The sequence below is a fragment of the Labeo rohita genome, chromosome 23, assembly GCF_022985175.1.
Source record: "Labeo rohita strain BAU-BD-2019 chromosome 23, IGBB_LRoh.1.0, whole genome shotgun sequence".
Lineage (NCBI taxonomy): Eukaryota > Metazoa > Chordata > Actinopteri > Cypriniformes > Cyprinidae > Labeo > Labeo rohita.
Window position 1 is genome coordinate 11953613 of NC_066891.1, and position 16789 is coordinate 11970401.

Genomic DNA, 16789 nt, shown 5'->3' on the forward strand with positions numbered 1-16789 from the left:
GTATGTGTCAGCATATATTTGACTGTCTGATTCAGTGGTGCTAGTGAAACACGTTTTTAGTTATTCTAATTGAAGTCGGAGATAATATAAGCTTGTGTGAATTCAGAGGACGCTAAACGTCCTGTGATGACTTAATGAAAACCAAACCTATTTTCTATTAGGAGTTCAATGAAATCGATTTTTTTTTTGTTGTTTTGGCCTCTGACCTTTTTGGTAACATTATTTCATGTTCAGTATTTAATGCGTATTCATGTTTTGTTAACTTGCTTAACATAATTATTGTATCTTAGTGTTTTGAAATGACGCATGCCTGCATTGTGGTCTCTGGTGTATGTTCAAGTAGCTCTGTAATAATGGTCACAGGAGCCTTGCTGCATTAAACATCAATGTACACCTCTTTTTAAATCTGTGGATGTAAGTCCTTTGAAAATGGCTTTTATAGTTCTCGCTAATATCAGCAATAAGTATTTGATTGAATGTCTTTTTTCAGTCATCAAGATTGCTTGTCCATTATGACAGGAACATGCATCTGATTTCTTTTTAACTATAAATCTTTATTTTGTCTATGCATTTTTTTTTTGTTAAAACATCAGAAGCATACGATCGTGTCTTACATGCAGTCATTTCAGGTTGGGTTTGTGGCCTTTGAGCTTTGCATCCATTGAATGTCACTCTGGATTCTTGGTTTAATTCATTGACTTCACTGCATGTTGTCCGTACTCGCTTGAGCTGTTAAACTATTTAATGTGAATTGCTTTTTTTTTTATTGTTTAGAAATTCAATTGAATGGTTGTTTTATGCCCTATGGCCGTCAACCTCGTCCCTTGACTTAAATGCGTCCAAAATCTATACCAACTGAACCATTAAAGGAGTTGAAAACTGCCTGTTGTATTGAACGTTTTTGTTTTCACTGGTGTTTATTCTGAAATCATAGAGTATGAAGGACTGCGGTGTGTTTTTGAACCTTCTGTCTGTGAGATAAGAAATAAGCTGGAGGAAGATCTCATAATAAGGGCATATTTTGCTTCTTTATAGGAGTCTCTAGAATCTGCTCTGGGTTCTGATAAGATACCAGCATTTGAAAAACAGAAGCAAGGACACAATAGATTATGGATGCGCAAAAAAATGTTTTAAACTTATATGAATGCAGTGTGATAAGTCATATTGTGTGTTTCCTGTTTTGGTTTCAAAACAAGCAAACAATTAATATTTAAATGTTACATACAGTTGAGGTCAAAAGTTTACATACACCTTGTAGAATGCAAAATGTTAATTATTTTGCCAAAATAAGAGGGATCATACAAACTGCATGTTGTTGTTTTTTTTTTTAATGAATGTTTCAAGATATTTCACATAAAAAATGCTTACATATAGTCTACAAAAATGCTTCAGGTCCCACAAATTCTTTGGTTTTTCAGCATTTTTGTGTATTTGAACCCTTTCCAACAATGACTGATTTTGTGATCCATCTTTTCACACTGAGGACAACTGAGGGACTCGTATGCAACTATTACAGAAGGTTGAAATGCTCACTGATGCTCCAGCCGGGGGTGAAAACTTTTGAACAATGGAGATTTTTCTTTTTTTTGCCTAAATATCATATTTTTTTCATTTAGTACTGCCCTTTAGAAGCTACAGAAAATACTTGCATGTTTCCCAGAAGTTAATTTACCCTGTTCTTCAAAATCAAAAAGTTTTCACCACCCTGCTCTTAATGCATCGTGTTTCCTTCTGGAGCATCAGTGAGCGTTTGAACCTTCTGTAATAGTTGCATATGAGTCCCTCAGTTGTCCTCATTGTGAAAAGATGAATCTTAAAATCACACAGTCATTGTTGGAAAGGGTTCAAATACACAAAATGCTGAAAAACCAAAGAATTTGTGGAACCTGAAGGATTTTTCAGAAGAACAGCAGTATGTATTTTATGTGAAATATCTTATTCAGGTCAGTACTAAATAAAAAAATAACATGCATTTTGTAATATCCCTCCTATCCTGGTAAAATAACATTTTGCAGATTCTGCAAGGTGTATGTAAACTTTTAACCTCAACTGTATGATTGGGTCTTTTGTTTTAAAGTACAAATAAACATTTGTGATTTGGTTCTCTTAATCACTATCATTTACAATATTACCAGCAATGACTTTGTCCTTCAGTGTGCATTACAGTATTTTGAAGTCAGAAGTGAAGGTACAGTATACAGGATTCTGCTAACCGCAGACTGCGCTCTGTTTCCTTATTCTGATTACATGAATTCCCTATATAATAACCAACATCTGTTGAGTGCTTCTCCCGCCATCTTCCACAGATGGTCAAATCCTGTGATTTAGAGGAGGCTGGCTGTGGGAACGAAGCGCCAGCTGCTGTGGAATTTAAATGGGTATGCATCATCCTCAATTGGATCACCATTTTCAGAGCATGACACTGACACACAGCTCTGTCACCTGACTAGATGAATCTGCGCCCATCCCACATCTATTAGGCGCAAAGTATTTTACCCCCCGGTCCCTTTCCTTCTGCCTGAAACCGTGCGCACATCTCAGATCTCTGCAATATGAAGCCTCTTGCCCTAAAACGTAACTTGAATATTCATGATGTCTGTTTAGAGAAAGTTGGCTAATGGTTTGAAGGCATACTGTATGCTCGGAATGGAGCCCAGCCTTTTGGCCGGCTTAATAAGCTGTGCTGATACTGTCTGGGGAGACATGAGTGCAAAATGAAAGCAATGATGTGTTACAGAAGCACAATAGAGTCTATAACCATCTTTAAACAGAGTTAGATGAAGTACACAATTCCTTAAAGGGTTAGTTCACCCAGAAATTAAAATTCTGTAATTAATTACTCACCCTCAGGTTGTTCCAAACCTGTAAGACCTTCGTTCATCTTCAAACACAAATTAAGATATTTTTGATGAAATCTGAGAGCTTTCTGACTGTGCATAGTATGATGCATGTTTTGTGAACACACATCCAAGACTGACATGGAAGGGAAGAAATGATTAACCAAAGTTGTTGTTTTTGTTTTCTTTATACACAAAAAGTATTCTTTTAGCTTCATAAAATTATGCTTGAACCAGTGATGTCACATGGATTATTTTAACAATGTCCTTGCTACTTTTCTGGGCCTTGAACGTGGCAGTTGTGTTGCTGTCTATGCAGGGTCAGAAAGCTCTTAGATTTCATCTTAATTTGTGTTCTGAATATGAACGAAGATCTTATGGGTTAGTTCTTCATTATTTGGAAGAAACCAACGCGATAGCGATGTCCGATTCATGAACGAATTGTTCTTTGGAACAAACTCATTCCAATGAACCGATTGAACCGGTTCACGAATCAAATAGATGATTCATTTATAAATGAAGGGATAATGTTTAGGCAATTACTTTTTATTATTTTTAAGAGTTTAAATAGGTTGACTTTCATTATTATTAGGAATTGTTAGAATTCATCTTGAGGATAATATTATCAACTCAGCGAACGGTAACTGACTCGCTTCGACCGGATGATTAAATCATTTTGATAAGCCGAATTTATAAATGAATCATCTATTTGATTCGTGAACAATCGGCTCATTGGAATGAGTTTGTTCAATCGGCTCATTGGAATGAGTTTGTTCCAAAGTTTAAACAACATTATTTCATGAATCGGACATCGCTATCGCGTCGGTTTCTTCCAAATAACGAAGTTTAGGGAATTACCTTTTATTATTTTTAAGAGTTTAAATAGGTTAACGCACATTATTATTAGGAATTGTTAGAATTCATCTTGAGGATAATATTATCAACTCAGCGAACGGTAACTGACTCGCTTCGACCGGATGATTAAATCATTTTGATAAGCCGAATTTATAAATGAATCATCTATTTGATTCGTGAACCGGTTCAATCGGCTCATTGAAATGAGTTTGTTCCAAAGAACAATTCGTTCACGAATCGGACATCGCTATCGCGTCGGTTTCTTCCAAATAACGAAGAACTAAACGATTTTCTGAAAAGTGGTGAGGTAAAAAGTAGTGTAGTAAACACTACATAAAGTAAAACATTCTCTTGCAAGAAATCCACAGTCAACGGTTTCTCCAGTAACCCCATCATAAAGGTAAATATACGATATTACATAAAGTTGGAATTAGACGGATAGAAGCCTAAATAAAAGTGTTCATCTTCTGAAAAGCATTATAATGAAATTGACCCACCATATTTTTAACGTAATATCGGGCGCGGCCACTTCCGGTGTCACTGGCCTAGATGTAAGAACAGTTTTTTATGCTGCTTCGGCTGTTTTTCTTATTATATCCCTTACGAAAATTAACCATGGTTTTATTGTAGTAAAAGTGTAGTAACTATGGTTTTGTGGCGTATTGATTACCATTTGTAAAACCACAGTTTTACCACAAATACCATGGTTAAACTGTGGTTAGATGGTTAATTTGTAGTTACCATGGTTTAACTATAGTAACCTTAGTTTTTTGGTTTTATTTGTAGTAAATCAATGGTTCATTTTCGTAAGGGATTGTTGTAATTCATCGCCATAATCATAAACACCAGTTTGAAGCACAAATACCGTGTACTTTCTGGTTATTTAGCTATAGGGGCTAATGAATCGGAATTCAGGCACATTAAGAATTTGAATAAATAAATAAATAAATAAAAATCACGTTGCAAAATAGCTAGGTCACTGCAAAATCTCATATTAGAGCCATGTGAATATCTGCCCACTGGTTGAGCTTATTTTAATAAGCTTGCGTGGAGAGCAGGACTCAACATGTTCTTAACTATCTCCTTCTGGCAATAATTTCACCACTTAATTTAAAGACACTTTCAAACGATCTGAAAACGCTGACATGCTCAGACTACTCCACACCTCAGCTCATGTGTTACCACTATATCCAGTGATGATATTCAAGCAATATCAAGCTTACACTTGTAAATCGCAAGGTAAATCACTTCTGAAGCGTTCTGTGATGAGTTAAACATTGCTTCTTTCACTCCATCCTCTTCCTGCACGCCTCTTCATTGTTTTCAACCATATACTTTATGGATTTGGCTGATATTAATGAGTCATATGTGGGTGGGGAGCCACTGTTTTTTCACTCTGAGTCTCCTGTCCTCAAACTGCTCTCTGTTTAAATGAGGAGCCAGAATTCAACCCATACTGATTAATCCTGGGTGCATCTCATCTCACTCAACCAGAGACGTCTGCATTCATTTGTGCCGGATCACAAAGAGCACATTAGTCTGACCATCTGCTGCATAAGTTCTTTCCTTCAATAATTAAAAGGATAACTTGACAGTTTTTACATAATCACTATGCTGCATTTCATTTGGATTCTGTTTAATTTGAGTTTCCAGTTGCTTCTAGTCTAGTCTAGTTAGAATCCACTTACAACTATAGACTTAGAATTATTTATTTACTGACATTTATACACTTTCATTAAATGGATAGCAGGTATAATTTGGAGAAGTAATAGCCACAGGTGGAAATCATAAAACATTTTCTTAATTAATGAAATGAGGAAGGATATTTAAACTATACATATGTTGTGCATTTATAATTTTATTTATTTTTACACCTGCATCGCAATAATTTAAAGTAACTGTGCACATGATGTAAAGACAATTATATTTTTGACAGTGTCCATTTTAAAAATTGTCACAGAAATGATGCACACATGAGCTGATGCTGTTTCAGGTTCATTTTAGCACGTCCTATTTATATACCGACTATGTTACAAGCATTAATATGAAGCATTCAGGATGGTGTCCATCATTCCTGGTGTTTTCATAATGAGTCCTGTCCACCTATGGCCTTCCCATGCACCCGTCTGTCTCCTGCTTTTGCCATCAGGATGTCCTCCCACCTCCAGCGGAGGTTTGAAATGTGTGTGAGAAAATAAGCATATCACTGGAAAATAGGAAAAACAGTTGATAGGAGATATATAGTTGAGGTTATTGCCCATATGGCCATATAAAACAAAGGTTCCCTTAAAAGCTTTTCTCCCATATCAGTTCTATCACTTATGTGAGCACTAATAGAAAAGAATGTGTTGATATTGTCAGGGCCAGTAACATCTCATTTAGCTTGTCTCTGCGGTTGCCATAGATACAGCACATTGCATGCTAATTATGCAGCGGTCAGGCTGCAGCCGAAGGTCTGAGTCTTTTATTAACCTGAATTTTTGTACCAGGAACTCCACAGAGACACACCTCGGCACGATCAGTTGCATGTTGATGGAACGGGATAACATGAGACGTGCTCATTAATATGGGCTGATAGGAGTATATATTAGATCACACATATTTACTGCTATTATAAGATCCAGTGTGTGCGTTACTAGGCAATCTTTATATAGCCTTGAACATTGGGAGCCGCAGAAAAAAACTGTGCTATGCCGTCAGTGTCTGTCAAGATGACTAAATGTGCTTCTATAAGAATTAAAATACTCACCTTCTTAATCAGTGAGACATTTTTTATTTGAGAAGTCAGATTTTGATCTCTTTATGGGAACACATCTCTGCTTTGTGACTTTGAGTCTGAAAACTTAAAGGAGAAGTCTACTTCCAGACCAAAAATGGACAGATAATGTACTCACCCCTTGTCATCCAAGATGTTCATGTCTATCTTTCTTCAGCCATAAAGAAATTATGTTTTTTTAGAGAAACATTTCGGGATTTTTCTCCATATAATGGACTGATTTGGTGCCTCTATTTTGAACTTCCAAAATGCAGTTTAAATGCGACTTCAAATGATCCCAAATGCGGTTGTAAATCATCCCAGCCAAGGAAGAAGGGTCTTATCTAGCAAAATGATTGATTATTTTCATAAAAATAATACAATTTATATATTTTTTAATGTCAAGCGCTCATCTTGTCTCACTCTGCCTGAACTGTTTTTTTCTGGTTTATGACAGTTAGGGTATGTCGAAAAATTCCCATCTCATGTTCGCCCTCAACTTCAAAATTATCTTGTATCACTGTTTTACCTTTTTTGTTAAGGGTGTTTGATCTTCTTTGCATGTTCACTGCGAAGACTGGGTCGGTACTTCTGCAGTGATGTAGGATGATTCGATATGATTTTTGAAGTTAAGGGAGAAAATATGATTGGAGTTTTTCGACATAATCTAACTGTCTTGAGGCAGAATACACAGAGTTCAGGGAGAGCAAGACAACACGAGCATTTGAGATTAAAAAGTATTTAAATGATATATTTTTTAATGAAAATAACCGATCGTTTCGCTAAATAAGACCCTTCTTCCCCTTCCTTTCCAGCGCATTTGGGATCGTTTGAAGCCGCATTTAAACTGCATCTTGGAAGTTCAAAATCGGAGCACCATATCCGTCCATTATATTGAGAAAAATCCTGAAATGTTTCCCTCCAAAAACATAATTTCTTTACGGCTGAAGAAAAACATCTTGGATAACAAGGGGGTGAGTAACCCTGCCTCTTTTGTGGTCGCTCCAACCCGTAGACATGAAAGTCAACTCGAGGCAACGGTGTTAAAGTAGCCCAATTCCCGTGGGAAAACTACAGACTTGGCAACACTGAGCTGGATGCCTTTGTCCATATAAGCGATTTCCTTGAAAGTAACTTGTTTTATTACTCCTATTGGTCTCACCTGTGGACTTTCTGCGCGAGGGCGCCCTCCGGTGTTGAGTATGAATGAAACAAATCACACATGAGAGTTGAATGCTTCATAATGGCGCTGGTGCTGGATTATTATATGTCAAATTATCGTATGTGTACTATTCATTTTCAAATATTGCCAATACGGTATATTAGGACATCACTGATTAACACAATAAGTATATTTAATTACTTAAGTATATTTAATTACTTATCACAATTATCATCAATATATCTCGACATCCCTCTATAATAATAATAAAAACTAGCAAATTTACTATAGAGAAATCTGTTTCTACTTGAGTTTTTTAGTAGACTGACTTTTACTACTTTTATGCTGCAAATTTTGAAAAGCCGCAGGCAGCAGCCAAAGACGCTGAGGCACAGACAGCGACGTCTGTTGCAAGCAATTCAGAATATGATTTTTATTTCTTTGGATTGTCAAAAAACATATTTTTTCTAGCTCAAACTACTTTTAATTTGACACAGCATCTTCAAAATGCATCGCTCATGCATTTGTACACAGACCAACAAATAAAAACGCCAAAATACAAAAACACTTCTACCTCTGAAAGATTGATTGCGACATTTCAGTCGACTGAACTAGAATCAGCAACTCTGTTCTCAATCTGGTATACATCACTTTTGTCTAAAAGGTAGAACTGGCCCTAGATCAGCTGATGTTGTTGTGCGAGACAGTTAATTAGGTCTCTAGAGCGGTTCTGGTGAGGGCAGGACGGGCATGTGGTGACTCAGCAGACTCAGCATAGCCTGGCAATGCATCCATCACTCCACAGGCAGCCAGCGCTGAGGAACCTGCTGTTCTTTTGACTCTTGGCTGATGATCTCCTGCTGGGCACAGCCACAGTACTGCTGAACTCAATCTGACAGCTTCCTTCAAGATTCTTTCTTGTTGCATTCCTATGCCATAGATGTTTTTGGCCTAAGATGAACACAGCCTCTTTGAATCCTCGTAGCGTGTCTTCTGAATCAGGAGCTGGAAGAGATGGGTAAATAATTCATCCAGCCACGTGTACCTTATCCTGAGTAAACAAGGGTGCAGCTCTGCCTGCCGACCATTAAAGCTGTGTTTTCTTAGCCTGTAGCATTATGAGTCAAAGTTCAAAGTTTGTGTTGAAGGAAGTAAAACAACCAGATTTTTTACTGCATCGCCTTCAGGGTTCGGATAGCATCTCACCAGGGGTTATTTGTGTACTTTTGTCCACATTTGTCCTTCCTGGCTATGTTGTTTTTCTTTTTTTCTATTTGTGCCAAGCAAAAAAATATGCTTTTTTAAAATATAAGCCCAATATAAAGGGATAGTTCACCCAAAAATGAAAATTCTGTCATTAATTATTCACCCTCATGTTGTTCCAAACCCATAAGACCTTCGTTTATCTTCAGAACACAAATTAAGATATTTTTGATAAAATTCGAAAGCTTTCTGACCCTGCATAGACAGCAACACAACCACCACGTTCAAGGCCCAGAAAGGTAGTAAGGACATCAATAAAATAGTCTATACATTTAATTGAAATCTTATTTTAACTAATGTAATCACACAGTAAATCTGCCTAGCGAATAACTCCAGGGATAATTTTGAACCTGGTATGTTATGCTATGCTGTTCTACACTATTTCAGTACATTGGACTGTGGATGGTTTTCATAGTACCCAGATCCACAGACACTAAACTTAAAATTAACCAGCAGCTGTTCTCACGCTATCTTATCCTGCAGATACAGATTCCCAAAATACTTCTGTGCCTTGTTCAAGAGTGCAACTGGAGACATTTTGAGACTGGGCTATTCTAGACAGGACCGTCCACTCTTCATGTGGACATGTGAGTGTGCGTCTACAGGATTTGGAAATGATGACATCTTTGATGGAGTGGACTATTTATGGTGAGTATTAGAAGATCCAAATAGGAAGTGCACTAATAGTTTCCTGTGGGTGTGGAAATGACTTCAGAACTCAAGTAATGTCAACATTAGATGGCTATATGAATCTGTAGACGAGATCATTTTTTGTACAGTGTTCATACAGATTATAAAACAGCGTTTTACTGCCACGTTAAAAGATAAAAAAACTAAGATTACAAGATTAAAGTCGTAATATAAGCAAAATTATGAGAATAAAGTCGAAATTACGAGAATAAAGTTGAAATATTTCAACAATAAAGTCAAAGTTATAAGAATAAAGTTGAAATGTGTCGAGAATAAAGTCAAAATTCCAAGAATAAAGTCAAAATGTTTCAAGAATAAAGTTGAAATATTACGAGAATAATTCCAAGAATTAATTCGTAGAAATTGTGAGATTAAAGTTATAATATTTTGAGAATATATTCTAGCCTTTTGTGCATGCAAATAGCCTGGATTGGGAGCACCAGGACATATTCCAAAGTCTCAGCTTTCAAAATCAGTCAGTTTTATAGCAAAATACAAACAATATGTCTTTTATAATAATGTCTTTTTCATGCTCTTTAATGTAGTGTGACAGATCGCTGTATTCACCTCAGTTTAAGCACCATGTGAATCAATCATCTTTCCGATGACAGTGAGGCATTCGTTTCATTAAATTAGGCTGTACTGTTTTTTTTCATTCCTTCTGATGTTCCTTCATGTTTATATCATGCTATAAACTTGAAATAAATATAATTTGTATTTTGTAATAAAATTGACAGAAATTGAAAGCTGAGCTGTGTTATATAAAAAGCAACAAAGCACAAAATTACTGCGATTACAGGGTGGCTGGCTTGCTACAGATAATAAATGGAAGATGAAGACGTTTATTTCCAATCATTTACTGTATTATACCATTAATAAAACAGTTTGTGAATAGTCACTTATATACCTCAAAAAATTACAACAATATAAATACATGTGAGAAATGAAAGATTGAACAGGCACAGACGTTTTTGCGGAGTAGGTAGTGGAATTTTCATAAAGAAAACTGTATAATTTAATGAAACGAATGTCTCATTGTAATCAACAAGACAATTGATTCACATGAATACAGTGATGTGTCCCACCACATTAAAGAGCATTGCAAGACACATTGTTTGTATTTCTCCCTAAAACTGACAGATTTTCTTCAGTGTTATATTAAAACTTTGTTTTACATTAAAAGTACCAAAAGCACAAAGCTTATTGCTATTGGGTGGTTGGTGCACTACAAATAGGCCTAATGATTGCAGTCGAAGACGTGAAATACTATTTCCAAGCATACTGTCCCTGCAAGTATAACACATGTTATGATTTCTGCTAATAATGCCACATATATTCAAATAAATTCTGATGGCCTGGCAACTTCTCCCAGTGCTCCCAGTCTGGGCTATTTGTATGCACAGGCTATACTCTCAAAATATTATAACTTTATTGCTACAATTTAATTCTCGTAATTTCGACTTTATTCTCAAAACATTTCAACTTTATTCTCAGAATTTCAACTTTTTTCTTGAAACATTTAGACTTTGTTCTCATAATTTTGACTTTATTCTTGAAACATTTCGATTTATTCTCAAAACATTTAGACTTTATTCTCATAATTTCAACTTTATTCTCATAAATTTGACTATTCTCATGATATTATGACTTCAATCTCATAATCTTCGATTTTTTTTTAACGTGGCACTGAAACACTGTCGTACATTATAATATCTAGTTCATGGAAGAGAAGAAATTGTTAAATAAAGTTGTTATTTTTGTTTTCTTTGCACACACAAAGTATTCTCATAGCTTCATAACGTTATGGTTCAACCACTGATGTCACATGGACTATTTTAACAATTTCCTTACTACCTTTCCAGGCCTTTTTTATAAAAAATATCTTAATTTGCATTCCGAAGAGTAACAAAGGTCTTATGGGTTTGGAACGACATGAGGGTGAGTAATTAATGACAGAATTTTCATTTTTGGGTGAACTATCCCTTTAATGAAAATAAAATCTGTTAGTATTAATAAAACACCAGTATCTGCAGCATACAAGTTAATGTAGCACAGGCAGTAGGCAGTAGTTTAAGCTGTCTGGATATGATTAAGAGAGAATGACTATGACATATGTGCACATCTCTGCTGCTCTTCAGTGTAAGCTAATGTTTCTCTGTTTTTCAGGTAGGGAAATATCCTCTCAGCTCGCGCTGCGCTGACAGCCTCAGATGAATCACCCTCGTTTATTCTGCTGATGCTGCAGGTCTACGAGAGCCGGGAATTTAATATGCGGCTGTGGGAGAGAAGAGCAACGGGTGCTGGAGAGGATCAATAATTGAAAGGTCACACAGAGTGGCTGAACCGCTGTATGTGAGCTATATGAGGAGCTCATTGTGTGTTTGAGTATGTGTGTGTGTGTGTGGTTTTTACACAGATAAGATGAGGTTTACTAGGCATGTGTGGATGGTGACACATAGGGCACAATGTTTTTATTTGCTGTGCCACAATATTCAGTGTAGATTATTATATACTATATGACAGATGGTGAGATTCAGTAATCTAATAATCAAATAAACAAACAATCAAATCTGAAATAATCTCTGTAGATGTTGTGATTTCTTCCTTATTTTCTTACAGAGGAAATCTTATTGCATAGTGATGCTCAGACCTCAGATGATTTGATTTTTGGTCCTGGAAGAGTTGGATGACAAATGTTTGATCAAGTCAAGTCACCTATATTTATATAGCGCTTTTAACAGTACAGATTGTGACAGCGGCTGTACAGTATTAAATAGGAAATAGTGCAACAATAATGCAAAAGGGCAACAGTAAACACTTAATTTTTCGGTTAAAGGCAGTTCATCATTTAATTTAATGATGTCATCATTTAGCTCAGTTCGGTTTAAATTTGTTGATGTCATATACTACCAGTCAAAAGTTTTTGATTTTTATTTTTTTTCTCTTCTGCTCACCAAGCCTGCATTTAGTTGATCCAAAGTACAGCAAAAACAGTAACATTTTGAAATATTTGTATTATTTAAAATTAGTTTTTTTAATTTTAATATATTTTGAAATGTAATTTATTAATTTGATCAAAGCTACATTTTTAGCATCATTACGGTCTTTAGTGTCACTTGATCCTTAATGATTTGCTGTTTAAGAAACATTTATTATTATTATTATTATTATTATTATCAACATTTAAAACAGTAGAGTAATTTTATTCAGGATTCTTTGATCAATAGAAAGATCCAAAGGTCAGCATTAATCTGAAATAAAAGCTTTTGTAACATTATGCATTATAACATTCAAAAGCTTGAAGTCTTGGAGTCTTTTTTTGAGGTTAAATTATAGAAATTATTACTTTTATTCAGCAAGGGTGTTTTGAATTGAACAAAAGTGATGATAAAGACATTTATAATGTTACAAAAGATTTCTATTTTAGATAAATGCTGTTCTTCTGGACTTTCTATTAATCAAAGTAACCTGAAAAAATTCAACTTTTTATTATTATTAAATTCCACTTAATAATAATAATAATAATAATAATAAATGTTTTTGGAGTAAACATTATAAAATATTCAGCTTTGAAATCACAGGAATAAATTACATTTTAAAATATATTTAAATATAAAAGTTATTTAAATAGTAAAAATATTTCAAACTTTTACTGTTTTTGTTGTACTTTGGATCAAATAAATTTAGGCTTGGTGAGCAGAAGAGACTTTAAAAACATTACAAATCTTACTGTTCAAAAACTTTTGACTGGTAGTGTATAAATCTGACTTTTTGTACATTTTTATTTTGTTTATTTTCTAACCCCATTTGGTTAGCGTCTCCTCAGTGTGTTCACTTTCTCAAGCTAATCTCACTATTCTTAGCTCTCCACCCAAGTTTTAGTGATATTCATTCTGTTCTTCCTCTTCAAAGCAACATGTTTTCACCAGAGCTTGCATGAAAGCCTTTGAAGAAGAAACCGGTCTTTTGCATCACTGAAGCTTTTTAACAGAGCCAGGTCTTTCGGTGAGTGTTCAGACTTGCAGCTGATATATCTAGAGGCTCAGCATTTCACCTGATTATACTGTGACCATCTTCGTTGATAAAACTCTGGATAAATCTTACTTCAGTCATATTATGATCTCCTCGCCATCAGGGGAGAAGCCCCATATTGCTTCCACAGGAAACTGCAACAAATCCATCCACCCCCAAGTATGGCTGCAATATGACAGAGGTGTATATCCACAGCTTCCTGCGTCTGGGCAGCAGGTTTTCTCATATATTTCTTAGGAATTTTTATAACAGAGGAATTATTGGTTATTTGTACAGTTTTTATTTAACTTGCAAGAGAGCTTTCTGGGCCTTGAAAATGGAAGCTGTGCTGCATTACTGTCTATGTAAGGTGAGAAAGCTCACTGGTTTCATCGAAAATATCTTAATTTGTGTTCCTAACAGGTATGGAACAACGTGAGGGTGAGTAATTAATGACAGAATTGTAATTTTTGGCTGAACTTTTCCTTTAAGCTCTGAGTGTTCAGTTCTCAGTATATGTTCTGATACCATTCTAAGTGTTTCTGGTTTGTGCTGGTTTCATTCCAGAGATGCCGTGACCCTTGCAGAGTTGCAGTTGCAGTAATGGGCTCTTACCCGTTAAGAGCCTAACCTCAGTGTCTCTTGGGATGGTTGTCTGCAGGTGAGTGATGGGGTTTGTGTGTGTCTGAGTATGTGATGGCGTAGGCCTTGTCCCTGATCGCTCTGTGTTGTGAGGTAGAAGGGCATGAAGGAGGCTTTTACTTCAAGGCCATGATACGGCACGTCAACATATCGCTTTTGTAGGGGTCAGAGGTCACTGTCTGTTAAACTCAATTGTCAGTTCTCTTCATAAGCAGACTGCACTCATCAAACGCTTCCCATATAGGGAAATTCCTACCTGTGTTGCACAGAACTAATAAAATTAGAGATGAGAACTGTAAGGAATCTGACTATTCTGGTAGCTGCATTGCTGTCTATGCAAGGTCAGAAAGGTTCACTTCCAGAACAAAAATTTACAGATTATTTACTTACCCCCTTGTCATCCAAGATGTTTGTCTTTCTTTTTTCAGTTGATAAAAAATGATGTTTCTTGAGGAAGAATTGCAAAGTCAGACTTCTATGATGCCCCCAAGTTTTAACTTCCAAAATGCAGTATAAATGCACCTTCAAATGGCTCTAAATGATCCCAGCCGAGGAAGAACGGTCTTATCTAGCAAACCGATCGGCCATTTTTCGAAACAAATTAAAAATGTATATATTTTCTAACCTCAAACACTCGTCTTGTCTTGATACGGTCAATACAGTTAGGGTATGTGAATATGCAAAGAAGATCAAACGCCCTTTACAAAAAAAGGTAAAACAGCAATGATGGACGATTTTGACGTTAAAGAAAACGTAATGGTTTGGAACGACATGAAGTGAGGCAATTAATGACAGAATTTTCATTTTTGGGTGAAGTATCCTTTTAAGAAGGTCAGACGTTTGGATCTCACTACATACTGGTTAAATAGATTGAGTATTGAGTGTTATGTGAGGCTATCTGCGGTAGCTGATCTTCACATAATAAACAAGTCAGAGCACATTACAAGATATTAGGGCAGGTCTAATGTAGGTCATATTCCAGTTAGTCTTTTCTCCAGGGGAAGCGATTTTTTTTCCTTCCAGATTTAAGCACCAGACACTGAGCTTCGTTCTAATAAGACCTTGTGGTTTTAGAATACAGCTCCTGTCTTCAGTTCTGTTTGACTCTGACGCACTCTGTCTTGTCTCTGAGGACACCTCTGCCAGGCAACAGATGAAAATGTTCTCCACAGCAAAGCAGCAACACCTCAGAAGAGAAAATCTCAATAATTGACAGGCCTCTGACAGCTCTGTCTCACACAGTTTGCGAGTGTGTGACGTGTTTGTACAAGAAGAGCTCTTCAGCTGCAACTAAACCTTTGAAATGATAATCTAAAATATGATATAGGCCTATCGTTTGAGCATTAAAGTATGAATCAGCAATCATTTATATATACAGTTTTAATCTCGTCTCATTTCTGTTTGCTTCATAAAATTAAGGTTGAACCACTGATGCCACATGGACTGTTTTAATGATGTCCTTACTATTATTCTAGGCCTTGAATGTGTCGGCGGCGTTGCTGTCTATGCATGGTCAGAAAGCTCTTGGATTTCTGAAGTGTTCTGAAGATGAACGAAGGTCTTACGGTTTTGGAACGATATGAGGGTGAGTAATTAATGACAGAATTTTCATTTTTGAGTGAAATATCCCTTTAATTTCAGGACTGAATCATTTGAATGAACCATTTAGACCAGTATAATAAACTACATCAAGCAATTCACTGACAAGTTCTGATTGAAAAAAATGATTCATTTACAAATCAGGCATTTGTTTTAGTGATTTTGACTGAATTTTGATTATTTAATGATTTGTTCCTTTAAAGAAACAGAGGTTTAATAGGAAATTGACCTTGAGCAGTAGTACAGGAAGCTGATTTGCATTTGGTGTGAAGATTGGAATGAATGAATCATAATATTGATGCTTTGAATACCCTCCCTGTTCAATATGCATGAAATAGACTTGAGGCACAGCTAATAGGATGATCCTCCGCAATCTATGGCCTCATTTTAAGCACCAACATCTTATCGCAAATTATCATACATTTCCTTTGGATTAAAGATTCCTCTTAATGTAACTACAGAATAGAAAAGAACAGGATGTCACACTACAAATTGTCAGACTTTAGCGGTGTGAACAGTTGTCTGCCCTCTTTATATGACTGAACCAGTGCATCAATCTTTTTTAATGTGTCATTTGAGATGTCTCACTCCAGTTCTTCCTCTTTCTTTTGTTCGTGCCTCTCACAGGACCACACACAAGAGAGCTGAAAGCCTATTATCTACGAACACTTTCGGTGGCGTACTGTTATCTGTTTTCATGTCTCAAAGCTAGTTTTAAGACACCCACAACTGAGTGTTTCTTCTCTTTTGTGAATTCGGAATCAGGGCAGATTTAAGAACAAACAAGTTCTCACACTAGATTTCAAAAACAAAGAAAGTCCGTGGCTTACAAAGAGTTAGGGAGGAAAATTGGGCCTCTATTATAATCACTGCACAAAGGAGAATTAGAAACAGCACAAAGGATGAGAATGCACAATATAGCACTGACAAAACTAATAATGCATTCAGAACCAAAGTTTCCCTCCTGTGGACAAA